We start from the raw sequence: 16371 nt of genomic DNA on the forward strand, positions 1-16371 counted from the left end.
TCCATCCATCTCCTCAGTATTCAGCCAAGTGAGAGCTGACGAAGCCACAGCATTGGAAGGGGACCCTAGGCAAGAGATGTTCATTGCAGGACTGAGTCTTGGGCAGCCAAGCTGGGACGAATCCTTTAGTCACAGGAAGATGCACCCTTCACCTATAAAGTTTCTAAAAAAGTATGACAGCTCTGAAAACCCACCTGGCAGGCTGTTACTGATTTTCTTTTTGTCTTTTTATCTGTTAACTTTTTTTAAAATGTGAAATTAGTCATATAAGATCAGCCATTTTAAAGGGAACAATTCAATGGTGTTTAGGTCATTCACAATGTTGTATAGTCACCATCTCTAATTCCAAAATATTTTCATCCCTAAATAAAACCCCATACCCAGTAAGCAGTCTCTGCCCCTATTTCCTTCCCATCCCCTGGCAACTACCAACCTGCTTCTCCCACTGTAGATTTACCTCTTCTGGGTATTTCATGTAAGTTATATCATACAATATGTGAGCTTTTGCATCTGCCTGCTTTCATTTAGCATGCTTTTTAGAGCTTCATCCACATTGTAATATGTATCAATACTTCATTCCTTTTTGGAGCTGAGTAATATTCCCTTTTATGTATATACCACACTTTATTCATGATGGACATTTGGGTTGCATCCACCTTCCGGCAGCTGTGAATAGTGTAGCTATTAATATTTGTATCCAAGTATCTTTTGGAGTATCTATTTTCAATTCTTTTGGGTATATACATAGATAGGAAATTGCTGGGTCATACATGCCCTTTAAGTTTTTGAAGAACTGAATACTGTTTTCCACAGAGGCTGCTGTATTTGATATCCCCACCAACCGTGTACAAAAGTTCCATTCTTCCACATCCTGAGCACCACTTATTTTGTTAATATTATCATTATTATTATTGTCATCTTTGTGTGAAGTGGTATTTCATTATGGTTTTGACCTCACTGATGAAGTAATTCCCTCATGACAAATAATATTGAGCATCTTTTCATGTATTGTTTTGAACACTAAACATTATCATCAGGAGCATAAGAAATCCTACTCCAGATTTTCCTCCGGTGGCGTTGGGAGGTGTGACGCTCTACTTTAGAGAAAATAGTGATGAGGTCCGCATCAGGTGGGACTACCCAGCAAGGCGCTGCCATGCTCCCTCTACACTATGAAAAGCCCCTCTTGTGACATCTTTGTCCTTCCCCAGGGATAAGTTAAGTGGACTCAACCAAGAAATTCTACTGCAATTGAAGCATTTTTGGACAAGGTCAGTTTCCTTTAGTATTTCTATGAGCTATGGTGGAGTGGGACAGACAACAAAGTGGATTTCAGAGGATGAAAGCTGAAGGGAGAGGTGAGTATGTGCTCATCCAAGTTCCATCTGAGAGGCTGGAGTGGATCGGAGGGGCAGTTAAAGTTAAGGTATGTGATCTTCAATGTGATCCCTATCAAAGCACCCATAATATTTTTTATAGAACCAGAACCAATAATTTTAAAGTTCATCAGTTCAGTTCAGTGGCTCAGTTGTGTCTGACTCTTTGCAACCCCATGAATCGCAGCATGCCAGGCCTCCGTGTCCATCACCGACTCCCGGAGTTCACTCAGACTCATGTCCATCGAGTCAGTGATGCCATCCAGCCATCTCATCCTCTGTCGTCCCCTTCTCCTCCTGCCCCCAATCCCTACCAGCATCAGAGTCTTCCAATGAGTCAACTCTTCGCATGAGGTGGCCAAAGTACTGGAGTTTCAGCTTCAGCATCAGTCCTTCCAATGAACACGCAGGACTGATCTCCTTCAGAATGGACTGATTGGATCTCCTTGCAGTCCAAGGGACTCTCAAGAGTCTTCTCCAACACCACAGTTCAAAAGCATCAATTCTTCGGTGCTCAGCCTTCTTCACAGTCCAACTCTCACATCCATACATGACCACTGGAAAAACCATAGCCTTGACTAGATGGACCTTTGTTGGCAAAGTAATATCTCTGCTTTTTAACATGCTATCTAAGTTGGTCATAACTTTCCCTCCAAGGAGTAAGTGTCTTTTAATTTCATGGCTGCAATCACCATCTGCAGTGATTCTGGAGCCCCCAAAAATAAAGTCTGACACTGTTTCTACTGTTTTCCCATCTATTTCCCATGAAGTGATGGGACCGGATGCCATGATCTTCGTTTTCTGAATGTTGAGCTTTAAGCCAACTTTTTCACTCTCCTCTTTCACTTTCATCAAGAGGCTTTTTAGCTCTTCTTCACTTTCTGCCATAAGGGTGGTGTCATCTGCATATCTGAGGTTATTGATATTTCTCCCGGCAATCTTGATTCCAGCTTGTGCTTCTTCAAGCCCAGTGTTTCTCATGATGTACACTGCATATAAGTTAAATAAGCAGAGTGACAATATACAGCCTTGACGTACTCCTTTTCCTATTTGGAACCAGTTTGTTCTTCCATGTCCAGTTCTAACTGTTGCTCCCTGACTTGCGTATAGGTTTCTCAAGAGACAGATCAGGTGGTCTGGTATTCCCATCTCTTTCAGAATTTTCCAGTTTCTTGTGATCCACACAGTCAAAGGCTTTGGTGTAGTCAATAAAGCAGAAATAGATGTTTTTCTGGAACTCTCTTGCTTTTTCCATGATCCAGCTAATGTTGGCAATTTGATCTCTGGCTCCTCTGCTGTTTAACAAGCTTGAACATCTGGAAGTTCATGGTTCATGTATTGCTGAAGCCTGGCTTGGAGAATTTTGAGCATTACTTTACTAGTGTGTGAGATGAGTGCAATTGTGTGGTAGTTGGAGCATTCTTTGGCATTGCCTTTCTTTGGGATTGGAATGAAAATTGACCTTTTCCAGTCCTGTGGCCACTGCTGAGTTTTCCAAATTTGCTGGCATATTGAGTGCAGCACTTTCATAGCATCATCTTTCAGGATTTGAAATAGCTCAACTGGAATTCCATCACCTCCACTAGTTTTGTTCGTAGTGATGCTTTCTAAGGCCCACTTCACATTCCAGGATGTCTGGCTCTAGGTGAGTAATCACACCATTGTGATTATCTTGGTCGTGAAGATCTTTTTTGTACAGTTCTTCTGTGTATTCTTGCCACTTCTTCTTAATATCTTCTGCTTCTGTTAGGTCCATACCATTTCTGTCCTTTATCGAGCCCATCTTTGCATGAAATGTTCCCTTGGTATCTCTAATTTTCTTGAAGAGATCTCTAGTCTTTCCCATTCTGTTGTTTTCCTCTATTTCTTTGCATTGATCGCTGAGGAAGGCTTTCTTATCTCTCCTGCTATTCTTTGGAACTCTGCATTCAGATGCTTATATCTTTCCTTTTCTCCTTTGCTTTTTGCTTCTCTTCTCTTCACAGCTATTTGTAAGGCCTCCCCAGGCAGCCATTTTGCTTTTTTGCATTTCTTTTCCATGGGGATGATCTTGATCCCTGTCTCCTGTACAATGTCATGAACCTCAGTCCATACTTCATCAGGCACTCTATCAGATCTAGTCTCTTAAATCTATTTCTCACTTCCACTGTATGATCATAAGTGATTTGATTTAGGTCATACCTGAATGGTCTAGTGGTTTTCCCTACTTTCTTCAATTTAAGTCTAAATTTGACAATAAGGAGTTCATGATCTGAGCCACAGTCAAATAGTGAGAACTCACACAAAGGAAACCACTTGAATACAAGACCCAGCCACTCAACGACCAATACCACCCTGTGCAGGATGCCTCATCTAAACAACAAACAAAACAAAAATGCAAACCCAGTCATCAGCAGACAGGATTAGCACCTCACTCAGCCTTGCCCATCAGAGGAAAAACAAGCAAACAAAAACTCAGCACAAATCTAAGCCTATACGAAGCTTACACACACCACTGGATCAACCTTAGAAGGGCAGAGGTCAAAAGGAAGAAAGAATTCAACTCTGAAGCCTGGGAAAAGGAGACCTCAAACACAGTAAGTTAAAAAGATAATGAGAAGGCAGAGAAATAGTACACAAATGAAGGAACAAACTAGAAACACAGAAGTCCAAATACATGCAGAGGAAGTAGGCAAACTACCTGAAAAATAATTCAGAATAATGATAGTAAAAATGATCCAAAACCTTGAAAACAAAATGGAGAAAATGCAAGAATTAATTCAAAAAGACCTAGAAGAATTAAAGAATAAACATACAGAGACAAACAGCACAATTATTGAAATTAAAATACTCTGGAAGGAATCAATAGTAGAATATCTGAAGCAGAAGAATGAATCAGTGAGCTGGAAGACAAAATGGTGGAAATAACTTCTGAAGAGCAGAATAAAGTAAAAAGAATGAAAAGAACTGAAGATAGTCTCAGAGACCTCTGGGACAGTATCAAATGCACCAACACTCAAATTATAAGTGTCCCAGAAGAAGAAGAGAAAAAGGAAGGGTATGAGAAAAATTTTGAAGAGATTTTAGTTGAAATTTTCCCTAACATGGAAAAGGAAATAGTCAATCAAGTCTAAGAGGCACAAAGAGTCCCTTACAGGATAAACCCAAAGAGATACACACCAAGGCACCTGCTAATCAAACTAACAAAGACCAAACACAAAGAAAGAATATTAAAAGCAGCAAGGGAGAAGCAACAAGTAACATACAAGGGAAGCCCCATACACTTAACAGCTGATCTTTCAGCAGAAACTCTACAGGCCAGAAGGAAATGGAAGATATATTTAAAGTACTGAAAGGGAAAAATCTACAACCAAGATTACTGTACCCGGCAAGGATCTCATTCAAAATTGATGGAGAAATAAAAAGCTTTTCAGACAAGCAAAAGTTAATAGAATTCAGCAGCACCAAACCAGCTTTACAACAAATGTTAAAGGGACTTATATAGTCAAGAAATACAAGAGAAGAACAAAGATCTACAAAATCAAACCCAAGCAATTAAGAAAATGTTAATAGGAACATATATATCAATAATTACTTTAAATGTAAGTGTATTAAATGCTCCACCCAAAAGACAGACTGGATGAATGGATACAAAAACAAGACCCACATATATGCTGTCTACAAGAAACACACTTCAGACCTAAAGACACATACAGACTGAAACTGAGAGGATGGAAAAATATATTCCATGCAGATGGGAAGCAAAACAAAGCTGGAGTAGCAATCCTCATATCAGACAAAATAGACCTTAAAATAAAGAATATTACAAGAGATAAGGAAGGACGCTATATAATGATCAAGGGATCAATCCAAGAGGAAGACATAACAATTGTAAATATCTATGCATGCAACATAGGAGCACCTCAATACATAAGACAAACACTAACAGACATAAAAGGAGAAATTGACAGTAACATAATAATAGTGGGAGACTTTAACACCCCACTCACACCAATGGACAGATCACCAAAACAGAAAATTAATAAGGAAACACAAGTCTTAAATGATACATTAGATGAAATGGATCTCTTTGATATCTTTAGGACATTCCATCCAAATGAAGAAGAATACACCTTCTTCTCAAGTGCACATGGAATATTCTCCAGAATAGATCACATCTTGGGATACAAATCAAACCTCAGTAAATTTAAGAAAATTGAAATCATATCAAGCATCTTCTCCAACCACAATGCTGAGACTAGATATCAATTACAAGAAAAAAACTGTAAGAAACATAAACACATGGGGATTAAACAACACGTTTCTAAATAACTAACAGGTTACTGAAGAAATCAAAAGGGAAACCAAAACATTTCTAGAAACAAATGACAATGAAAACATGACAACTTAAAACCTATGGGATGCAGCAAAAGTAGTTCTAAGAGGCAAGTTTATAGCAATACAATCCTACCTCAAGAAACAAGAAAAACATTTAATAGACAACCTAACTTACACCTAAAACAACTGGAAAAAGAAGAAGAAGAACAACAACAACAAACCCAAAATTAGTAGAGGGAACGAAATCATAAAGATCCGAGCAGAAATAAATGAAAAAGAAATTAAAAAAACAACAGTAAAGATCAATAAAACTAAAAGTTGGTTTTTTGAGAAGATAAACAAAATTGACAAGCCTTTAGCCAGACTCATCAAGAAAAAAAAGAGAGAAGAATCAAATCAATAAAATTAGAAATGAAAAGGAGAGGTTACAACAGACAATGCAGAAATAAAAGGATTATAAGAGACTATTACGAACAACTATATGGCAATAAAATGGATAACCTGGAAGAAATGGAAAATTTCTTTTGAAATTTTTGGAAAAAGTTCAATGATTTTTGGAAAAGTTCAATCTTCCAAGACTGAACCAGGAAGAAACAGAATTATGAGCAACTCAATTACAAGCACTGAAATTGAAGCTGTGATCAAAAATATCCCCAAACACAAAAGCCCAGCGCCAGATGGCTTCACAGGAGAATTCTATCAAACATTTAAAGAGCTAATGCCTATCCTTCTAAAACTCTTTCAAAAAATTACAGAGGAGGCCACCATCTACAAGGCCACCATCACCCTGATATCAAAACCAGACAAAGACAACACACACACAAAAAAAACTACAGGCCAATATCATTGATGAACATAGATGCAAAATCCTTAAGAAAATTTTAGCAAACAGAATTCAGCAACACATCAAAAATCTCATACACCATAATTAAGTTGGGTTTATTCCAGGAATGCAAGGATTCTTCAATATATGTAAATCAATGTGATATACCATACTAACAAATGGAAAGATAAAAACCATATGATCATCTCAATAGATGCAGAAAAAGCCTTTGACAAAATTCAGCATCCATTTATGATTAAAACTCTTCAATAAATGGGCACAGAAGGAACCTACCTCAACATAGTAAAGACCATATATGATAAGCCTACAGCAAACATTATTCTCAATGATGAAAAACTGAAAGCATTCCCCCTAAGGTCAGGAACAAGACAAGGGTATCCACTGTCATCACTATTATTCAACATAGTTCTGGAAGTCCTAGCTACAGCAATCAGAGAAGAAAAAGAAATAAAAGGAATTCAGATTGGAAAAGAAGTAAAGCTCTCACTATTTGCAGATGACATGATACTGTACACAGAAAACCCTAAAGATAGTATCAGAAAATTACTAGAGCTAATCAGTGAATTTAGCAAAGTTGCAGGATACAAAATCAATACACAGAAATCACTTGTATTTCTATATATTAACAATGAAAAATCAGAAAGAGAAATTAAGGAGCCAATCCCATTCACCACTGCAACAAAAAGAATTAAATATCTAGGAATAAGCTTACCTAAGGAGACAAAAGAACTGTACATAGAAAGTTATAAGACACTAATGAAAGAAATCAAAGATGATATAAACAGATGGAGAGATATTCCATGTTCCTGGGTAGGAAAAAATCAATATTGTGAAAATGACTATACTACCAAATGCAATCTACAGATTCAATGTGATCAGTATCAAATTACCAATGGCATTTTTCACAGAACTAGGACAGTACTCTTGCCTGGAAAATCCCATGGGCAGAGGAGCCTGGTGGGCTGCAGTCCATGGGGTCGCTAAGAGTCAGACACAACTGAGTGACTTCACTTTCACTTTTCACTTTCATGCATTGGAGAAGGAAATGGCAACCCACTCCAGTGTTCTTGCCTGGAGAATCCTAGGGATGGGGGAGCCTGGTGGGCTGCCATCTATGGGGTCACACAGAGTTGGACACGACTGATGCAGCTTAGCAGCAGCAGCAGGACAAAATTTTTCACAATTCATATGGAAACACAGAAGACCCCGAATAGCCAAAGCAGTCTTGAGAAAGAAGAATGGAGCTGGAGGAATCAACCTTCCCGACTTCAGATTATACTACAAAGCTACAGTCATCAAGACAGTATGGTATTGGAACAAAAATAGAATATAGACCAATGGAACAAGATAGAGAGCCCAGAAATAAACCCATGCACTTATGGGTACCTTATTTTTGACAAAGGAGGAAAGAATATACAATGGGGCAAAGACAGCCTCTTCAATAAACAGTGCTGGAAAAACTGGACAACTACATGTAAAAGAACAAAATTAGAACACTTCCTAACACCATACACTCAAAATGGATTAAAGAACTAAATTTAAAACCAGAAACTATAAAACTCTTAGAGGAACACATAGGCAGAACACTCGATGACATAAATCAAAGCAAGATCCTCTATGACCCACCTCCTAGAGTAATGGAAATAAAAACAAAAGTAAACAAGTAGGATCTGATTAAACTTATAAACTTTTGCACAGTAAAGGAAACTATAAGCAAAGTGAAATACAACCCTCAGAATGGGAGAAAATAACAAATGAAACAACTGACAAAGGATTGATTTCCAAAATATACAAGTAGCTCATACAACTCAATGCCAGAAAAACAAACAACCCAATCAAAAAGTGAGAAAAAGACCTAAACAGACATTTCTTTAAAGAAGACATACAGATGGCTAATAAACACATGAAAAGATGCCCAACATCACTCATTATTAGAGAAATACAAATCAAAACTACAATGAGATATCATCTTACACCAGTAGGAATGGCTGTAATAAAAAAGTCTACAAACAATAAATGCTGGAGAGGGTGTGGAGAAAAGGGAACCCTCTTGCACTTTTGGTGGGAATGTAAATTGATATAGCCCCTATGGAAAATGGTATGAAGATTCCTTAAAAAACTAGGAATAAAACCACCATATGACCCAGCAATCCCCCTCCTAGGCATAAACCCTGAGGAAACCAAAGTTGAGAAAGACACATGTATCCCATTGTTCATTGCAGGACTATTTACAATAGCTAGAACATGGAAGCAACCTAGATGTCCATCGACAGATGAATGGATAAAGAGGTTGTGGTACATATACACAATGGAATATTACTCAACCATAAAAAGGAATGCATTTGAGTCAGTTCTGATGAAGTGGATGAATCTGGAACCTATTATACAGAGTGAAGTGAGTCAGAAAGAGAAAGATAAATATCATATTCTAATGCATATATATGGAATCTAGAAAAACGGTACTGAAGAATTTATTTACAGGGCAGCAATGGAGAAACAGACACAGAGAATAGACTTATGGATGTGAGGAGAGTGGAGGAGAGGGTGAGATCCATGGAGAGAGTAACATGGAAACTTACAATACCATGTGTAAAATAGATGGCCAATGGGAATTTGCTGTATGGCTCAGGAAACTCAAATAGGGGCTCTGTATCAACCTAGAGGGGTGGGATGGAGAGGGAGATGGGAGGGAGGTTCAAAAGGGAGGGGATATATGTATACCTATGGCTGATTCATGTTGAGGTTTGACAGAAAATAACAAAATTCTGTAAAGCGTGTGTGTGTGTGTGTGTGTGTGTGTGTGTGTGTGTATAACCAAATCACTGGCTGTATAGCAATAATTAACACAACATTGCAAATCAAAAGAGAGATGGTAGTCTGGTTGGATCTGCAAGGCTCCATGATGATAAGAACCAAGATAACTGTTGAACATGTTAAATTCCTGAGTCCCATTTCAACCTGGCCCAAATCATCTCAGAATCTGGGAAACACTGCCGAGAGGACAACAGAGGGAACTGCAGAGGCAACATCTTGTGGGCTAGAATATCTGGGATTATGAGCTCCTTGTTTTAACTTCAGTTCCTTCTGGAGGGTTCTGTTTATGCTTCCCAGCCTGCACTAAGGATCTTTGAGGGGTAGCATGTGAGTTCCCGGTTAGTCCCCAGTACTGATGGAGGCTTTGCGGTGTTGCCCAGTCCTAGCCTTCTACACAACTCTGCATGTGATTCATGAAAGAGCCCCAAGGCAGTGGGGAAACAAAGCCAGGGTGATGTCACCTACCCTTTCCTCCTGTATTTCCAGACTGAGGAAATTTGGACTCGTTTATTAAGGAAGGCATGGTTTTGTGTTGGAAGAGGTCAAGATGGCTATGTGTCTACAAACTGGAAGCATCAATGACATTTATCAAAATGACACAGAGTGGAGGAAAATGCTAATCAGGTTGAAACGGAAAATGCTCAAGATCGTCCAAGTGGGCAAAAGTATGAAACTGCCTCCGCCAGGACTCCTCAGTTCCTCCCAGCCCATGATGGACCAATCGGTGTGGCGGCCTGGGCTCTGCTAGTTGCCACCCTGGACACTGATCCTTGAGTCTCTGGTGTAGAAGTTTCTACAAAGGAAAGGGAGGTCAGGAAGCATGCTGTGGGAGTGGTATCAAATGAAAAAACACACCCAAGCTGAAAGTTGAGAGTTATTGTTTATCTGCTGGAAATTTTTAGGACTCAAGCCTGGGAGGCAGCATGTCAAGTAACCCCGAAAGAAATGTTCTGAGGAGGTGAGGTGGGAAGCCATTATGCATAGGAGCTTTACAACAAAGGGCAAGTAATCCGAACATCAAAAGATTTTTGTAAATTAAAGAAAACCAGATATCTCAAGTTAAGGAATTTGGTACTTTTCTATGTATAGAAAGATGTAGGAGCCTGGGCTCACTGAAATCATTCCTTTGATATGCATCTCAGCTATCTGGGGCCAGTCTCCTGTGTTTTCACATCCTGAATTTCCTCAGGGCTCATCATAGGGAGGGGTTGCAGTCTGATGGCTGCTAGATGGCAGGTATTCCTTCCTTCCTGAGTTCCCTCGGAGCTCACCAGCTCACTGTAAATGTGGCTGCCTCTGTTCACTGATATGGTAGGAAATATTCCATTCTCAGTGGTGAGTGGGTGGAGGGGTAAAATGTCCTCTAAATGTTGGTGGGCAATCATGCATGGTTGGGTGCTTCCTGCCATAAGCCCTCCTGGATCTCACATACCTGGAATTCCTGGAGTATCATGCATGCGGCCACCAATCCGAGTACCCCAACAGGAACAAAGTGGAGGACATGGATGGAGCTTTTGCGAGTAAGGAATGCTTTGGGGGATGGGAGGAGATACCTGCTGAGTGAAGTATGTGGCTGCTTAGAAATGCCGTCTGCACCTTGTTTCATTGAATGGGTGCCCGGCCCTCTGTCTGAATGGGACCAAGGCTAGGCAGGGTGACTTAATGCTGTCCCTCCCTGAGGGGACAAAGTGACAGATAGCAACTTGATGAGGAAGAAAGCTGGGCGGTGATTTACCTGCTTTGCAAGTTCTCCAGGAGCCTGCTCAGGCCTGAAGGAGCGGAAGCTGGGCCGGACAGTTTGGTTGGGGTGGATGAGCCACCACTGGTGTCATGTACCAAACCACTCCTAGGAAATTGCCTTAAAGGCCTTTGAATGAGCCGGTGATTCCTACCAACAGGTGCTGTGTGGGTCAAATGGCTTGTTAAGGGTTTTCACAAATGAGGAGGACTGTCTCTTCCAGAAGAAGGAGGGAACCAGGATCCAGTTTGACTGCAGAGGCTTGGTGAGGTCCCAGTCCCTAGAGGGGCTGTGGTTCTTTCTCAAGCTCAGGGCCATCCTGGGGGTTCCAGACCCCACATAGCAAGTAACCATTGCCCCCCCATCACGGCTTCCAGGTCCCACCAGACACTCTGGTGCTCCCAGCTTCCTTCAAGCCTTTAGGTGCTATGTTGCCTCCAAGCTTTCCTCTCTCAGGCTCTGAAGCTCTGCTCTCTCAGCGCTTTCTTCAGATGGAGTTTTCCACAGGAGCCTGCAGGTTGGGGGCTAGAGTACAGCTCTGCAGGTGCCAGCTGGCTGAGTTGTTCCCCCGCAGCTGCTCTGTGAACACTAACAGTTGTTCTCAATCCCGTGGGTCGAACCTGGCAGAGATGTCCTTCAGGAGGGCCTGTGCCCTTCAGGGCTGTGTGCTGGGGCGGGGCCTTCACAGCTGGTTAGATGTGTGTGGCCTTGGGCGGATCGCTGCTCCATTCCTGTCCTGGCCCATGTCTGAGGCGCCCTTTGGCTCTGGAAAAAAGCCAGAACTGTGGTCCACCTTCTATAAGGGTCTCCTGTTTCCACAGTAGGTTGCTGGCTTTGGAATTCTTTCTCTCTTTGGATTACAATTCAATGTTACTACCATTAAAACTACTGAGTAAAATAAAATATTTTTTGAAGTTTTTAAATCCTTAAAATATATCTTACTAAGCACATATGTAAACTTAGAATAGTGTGTTGAAAGTTATTTAGATAATTGTTTTTCTTTGCTTTTATATTACTGACTTGATATACAATTACAGTCATTTATTCCTGTTAATATTCAGTATTAATTTTGATTTACTTTTTGAATATGTAAAACATATACTATATGAAAAAATGTGCTGGAAAAGTCTTGGTTCCACCCCTTTCTCATCTACCCTGTTCCACCCATTCCCTTTAGTCCATCATTATTTTTATTAGTTTCAAGTATATACTTCCAGTGTTTCTTTTTTGGTATGTATGTCTATGTGTGTGTGTGTGTGTGTGTGTGTGTGTGTGTTAAGTCACTTCAGTCATGTCCAACTCTGTGACCGCATGGACTGTAGCCCGCCAGGCTCCTCTGTCCATGGGATTCTCCAGGCAAGGATACTGGAGTGGGTTGCCATGCCCTCCGCCAGAGGATCTTCCTGACCCAGGGATCGAACCTGAGTTTCTTACGTCTCCTGCCTTGGGAGGCAGGTTCTTTACCAATAATGCCACTGGGAAACCACCCATATATTTATTTATTTCTATACTGGGCTTCTCTAGCGGCTCAGTGGTAAAGAATCTGCCTGCCAATGCAGGAGACACAAGTTCAATCCCGGGATCAGGAAGATCCCCTGGAGGAGGAAATGGCGAGCCACTCTAGGATTCTTGCCTGGAAAATCTCATGGACAGAGGTGTCTTGTGGGCTACAGTCCGTGAGATCACAGAGAGTCAGACATGACTGCGCACCCATATACACGCACACCATTATGTGAATATCTTGTGGTTTGTTCAACTTTTACGGACATTTAGATTGTCCCTATTTTTTTAAATTAGTTTGTGGTGGTGCTGGGTCTCTGCTGCCGTGTGTGGGCTTTCTCTAGTTGCCATGAGCAGGGACTACTCTCCGTTGCAGTGCACGGGCCTCGTGGTGGCTTCTCTTGTTGCAGAGCACAGGCTCTAGGCACACAGGCTTTAGTAGTTGTACCATAAGGGCTCCGTAGTTCTGGTGCCTATGCTTTAGTTGCTAAGTGGCACGTGGGATCTTCCTGGACCAGAGATTGAACCTGTGGCGCCTTCATTAGCAGGTGGCTCCTTAACCACTGGCCCTTCAGGGAAATTCCCTAGTCTTTTAATATTACAATAGTATCACAATGAGTAACTTCATATTTATGCTTTATTTGAGTAGATGCATCTTCACTGTAAATTTCTAAAAGTGACATTACTATTTTGAAATGTAAATGCATATTTAATTTTGTTCAGTTTAATTCAGTTCATTTCAGTCGCTCTGTTGGGTCTGACTCTTTGCAACCCCATGGACTGCAGCACGCCAGGCTTCCTTGTCCGTCACCAATTCCCAGAGCTTGCTCAAACTCATGGTCATCTAGTTGGTGATGCCATCCAACCATGTCATCCTCTGTCATCCACTTTCTGCCTTCAATCTTTCCCAGCATCAAGGTCTTTTCCAATGAGTTTTTCATATCAGGTGGCCAAAGCATTGAACCTTCAGCTTCAGCATCAGTCCTTCCAATGAATATTCAGGACTGGTTTCCTTTAGGATTGACTGGTTTGATCTCCTTGCAGATTGATCAAATTGCCAAACATCTGTTGGATCATTGAAAAGGCAAGAGAGCTCCAGAAAAACATCTACTTCTGCTTTATTGATTAAACCAAAGCCTTTGACTGTATGGATCACAACAAAATGTGGAAAATTCTGAAAGAGATGGGCATACCAGACCACCTTACCTGCCTCCTGAGAAATCTGTACACAGGTCAAGAAGCAACAGTTAGAACCAGACATGGAACAATGGACTGGTTCCAAATCGGGAGAGGAGTACATCAAGGCTGTATACTGTCACCCTACTTATTTAACTTATATGCAGAGTAGATCATGTGAAATGATGGGATGGATGATGCACAAGCTAGAATCAAGATTGCCAGGAGAAATATCAATAACCTCAGATATGCAGATGACACCACCTTATGGCAGAAGGTGAAGAGGAACTGAAGAACATTTTGATGGAAGTGAAAGAAGAAAGTGAAAAAGCTGGCTTAAAACTCAACATTCAAAAAATGAAGAGCATGGCATCAAGTCCCATCACTTTCCGGCAATGGGGAGACAGCGGAAACAGTGACAGACTTTATTTTCTTGGGCTCCAAAATCACTGCAGATGGTGACTGGAGCCATGAAATTAAAAGATGCTTACTCCTTGGGAAAAAAGCTATGACCAATCTAGACAGAATATTAAAAAGCAGAGACATTACTTTGCCAACAAAGGTCCATCTAGTCAAAGCTATGGTTTTTCCAGTAGTCATGTATGGAAGTGAGAGTTGGACCATAAGAAAGCTGAGCACCAAAGAATTGATGCTTTTGAACTGTGGTGTTGGAGAAGACTCTTGAGAGTCCCTTGGCCTGCAAGCAGATCAAACCAGTCAATTTGGTTAGATATAGAAAGATTTTCCTCCATAAGGTGTGTGCCATTTTTCACTCTTATTAGCAAGATATAAAAGTGCTTATTTCCTTATAGCTTCATCAATAGAGCATGTCAGTCAAATCCAACTTTTGGTTTTTGCCTGTCTGTTAGGTTGAAGATCATATTTCAGGGCAGTTTTAATTTATACTTCTCTACCTGTGGCATCACAGACTCAATGGACATGGGTTTGAGCAAACTCTGGGAGACAGGGAAGGACAGGGAAGCCTGGCATGCTACAGTCCATGGGGTCACAAAGAGTCGGGCATGACTCAGTGACGGAACAGCAATAACCTATGAGTCAGATTGAAAATCTTTTCAAATGTCAAGGGATTTTGACTCTTCTGTGAACTATCAGTTTACATTCTTTGCTCATTATTTACTGGCTTGTAGTCTAATTTTTTAAAATTTAATCCAAGTCTTACTTGATACAAACAACCTCACTTTTCATTTGTACCTACCAGAGAAATATAAAACAAAATCAAGTGGACAAGGAAAGGTCATTACATTGCACTCTGCTCCCCCCTCCCCCACACACACTCACTGTAAACCAAAAAATACTGGCAATCCCTTAACATTTAACCTTTCTTCATAGGTCTTATCAAATTGACTAGAGAATTCTGGCCCCAAAGCAATGTTATAATCTTTTTCAAAATCACAGCCAGTCAGCTGGTTTTGTTAGAACATGGTGCTAATGAAACAAAGGCGGCACTTTTTGATACCCACATGTGCTGTTGGCTCTACGTTGAGTAGAGCTGTTCTCCAGCCAGGAGTGGGGCTGCCCAGCTGCCATCCATTCAGACAGAAGTCTAAAAAAAAAAAAAACAAAAACACTCTGCGGGTAAGGAACGGGTGATGGCGTCATCTCCAACCATCATTCACTCAGGGGGTGGATGTTCCAACTCCCGATTGTTTGGAGGCTGGGCACAGGTTTCTGCCTAGGAGTTTCACTGGGAGGTCAGCCACCAGTTGAGAAGACACATGTGTTCAACAGGAAAGCATGCAGATCCCTGTGTAATGATGTTCTCAAGTTGGAGAGACAGATGGGACTCACTGGCACGGTCTCAGCAGCAGTTCTAAAATCATGTGTGATGCCTCTGTATTATTAATTATGTACTGCTACATAACCCATGATGCCCAAATGAATAAACTTATTATCCCTTGTGTTTCTGTGGGTCAGAAACTTAGGTGCAGCTTAGCTGGGTTTTTCTGGCTTGCAGTCTCTTTGGAGATGGTGGTCAAAATGTGAGCCAAGGTCACAGTCCTCTGACTTGACTTGATGGGGGCTGGACAGCCCACTACCAAGACGGTCCCTCACAAGGCTGACAAGATGATGCTGGCTCTTCACAGGAGGCCTCAGCTGCTTTCCCTGAGGATAGCCATGGGGCTGCCGGAGTCCTTCCCAATATGATGCCTGGATTCGCTTCAGCAAGAAGTTTAAGAGAAAGCCAGGGGGAAGCTGCAGTGCTTTTCAGAATTTAGTCTTGAAGCCAAAGATGATCCTTTCCACCATAACCTATTTGTTAGAAGCAAATCACCAAGTCTGGCTTACCCTCAAGGGGAGAGAAATGAATTTCTACCTTTTGAAGGAAGGTGACCCACAGAATTCATGGCATATTTTTAAATGCCCCACAGTCACTGGGGCCAGGATGCTTTTTCTCCTGTAACTGAAGGGCTGCCAGACCCTGGGGATGTCCTTTATGTCTGCCTTTTTGGTAAATCAATGGAAAATGTAGCCTCCTCCTAGGTGGATGGTTTGCCCCTTAGGAATTAACTTTTGTTGCAACCTGCTTTCCTTTGACCTCTTTTAACCATGGACTTGGTTAACACACAGGTTTCTGGACCTTGCCA

Source organism: Oryx dammah, unplaced genomic scaffold (genome assembly GCF_014754425.2).
Source record: "Oryx dammah isolate SB20612 unplaced genomic scaffold, SCBI_Odam_1.1 HiC_scaffold_20, whole genome shotgun sequence".
Taxonomy (NCBI): Eukaryota; Metazoa; Chordata; class Mammalia; order Artiodactyla; family Bovidae; genus Oryx; species Oryx dammah.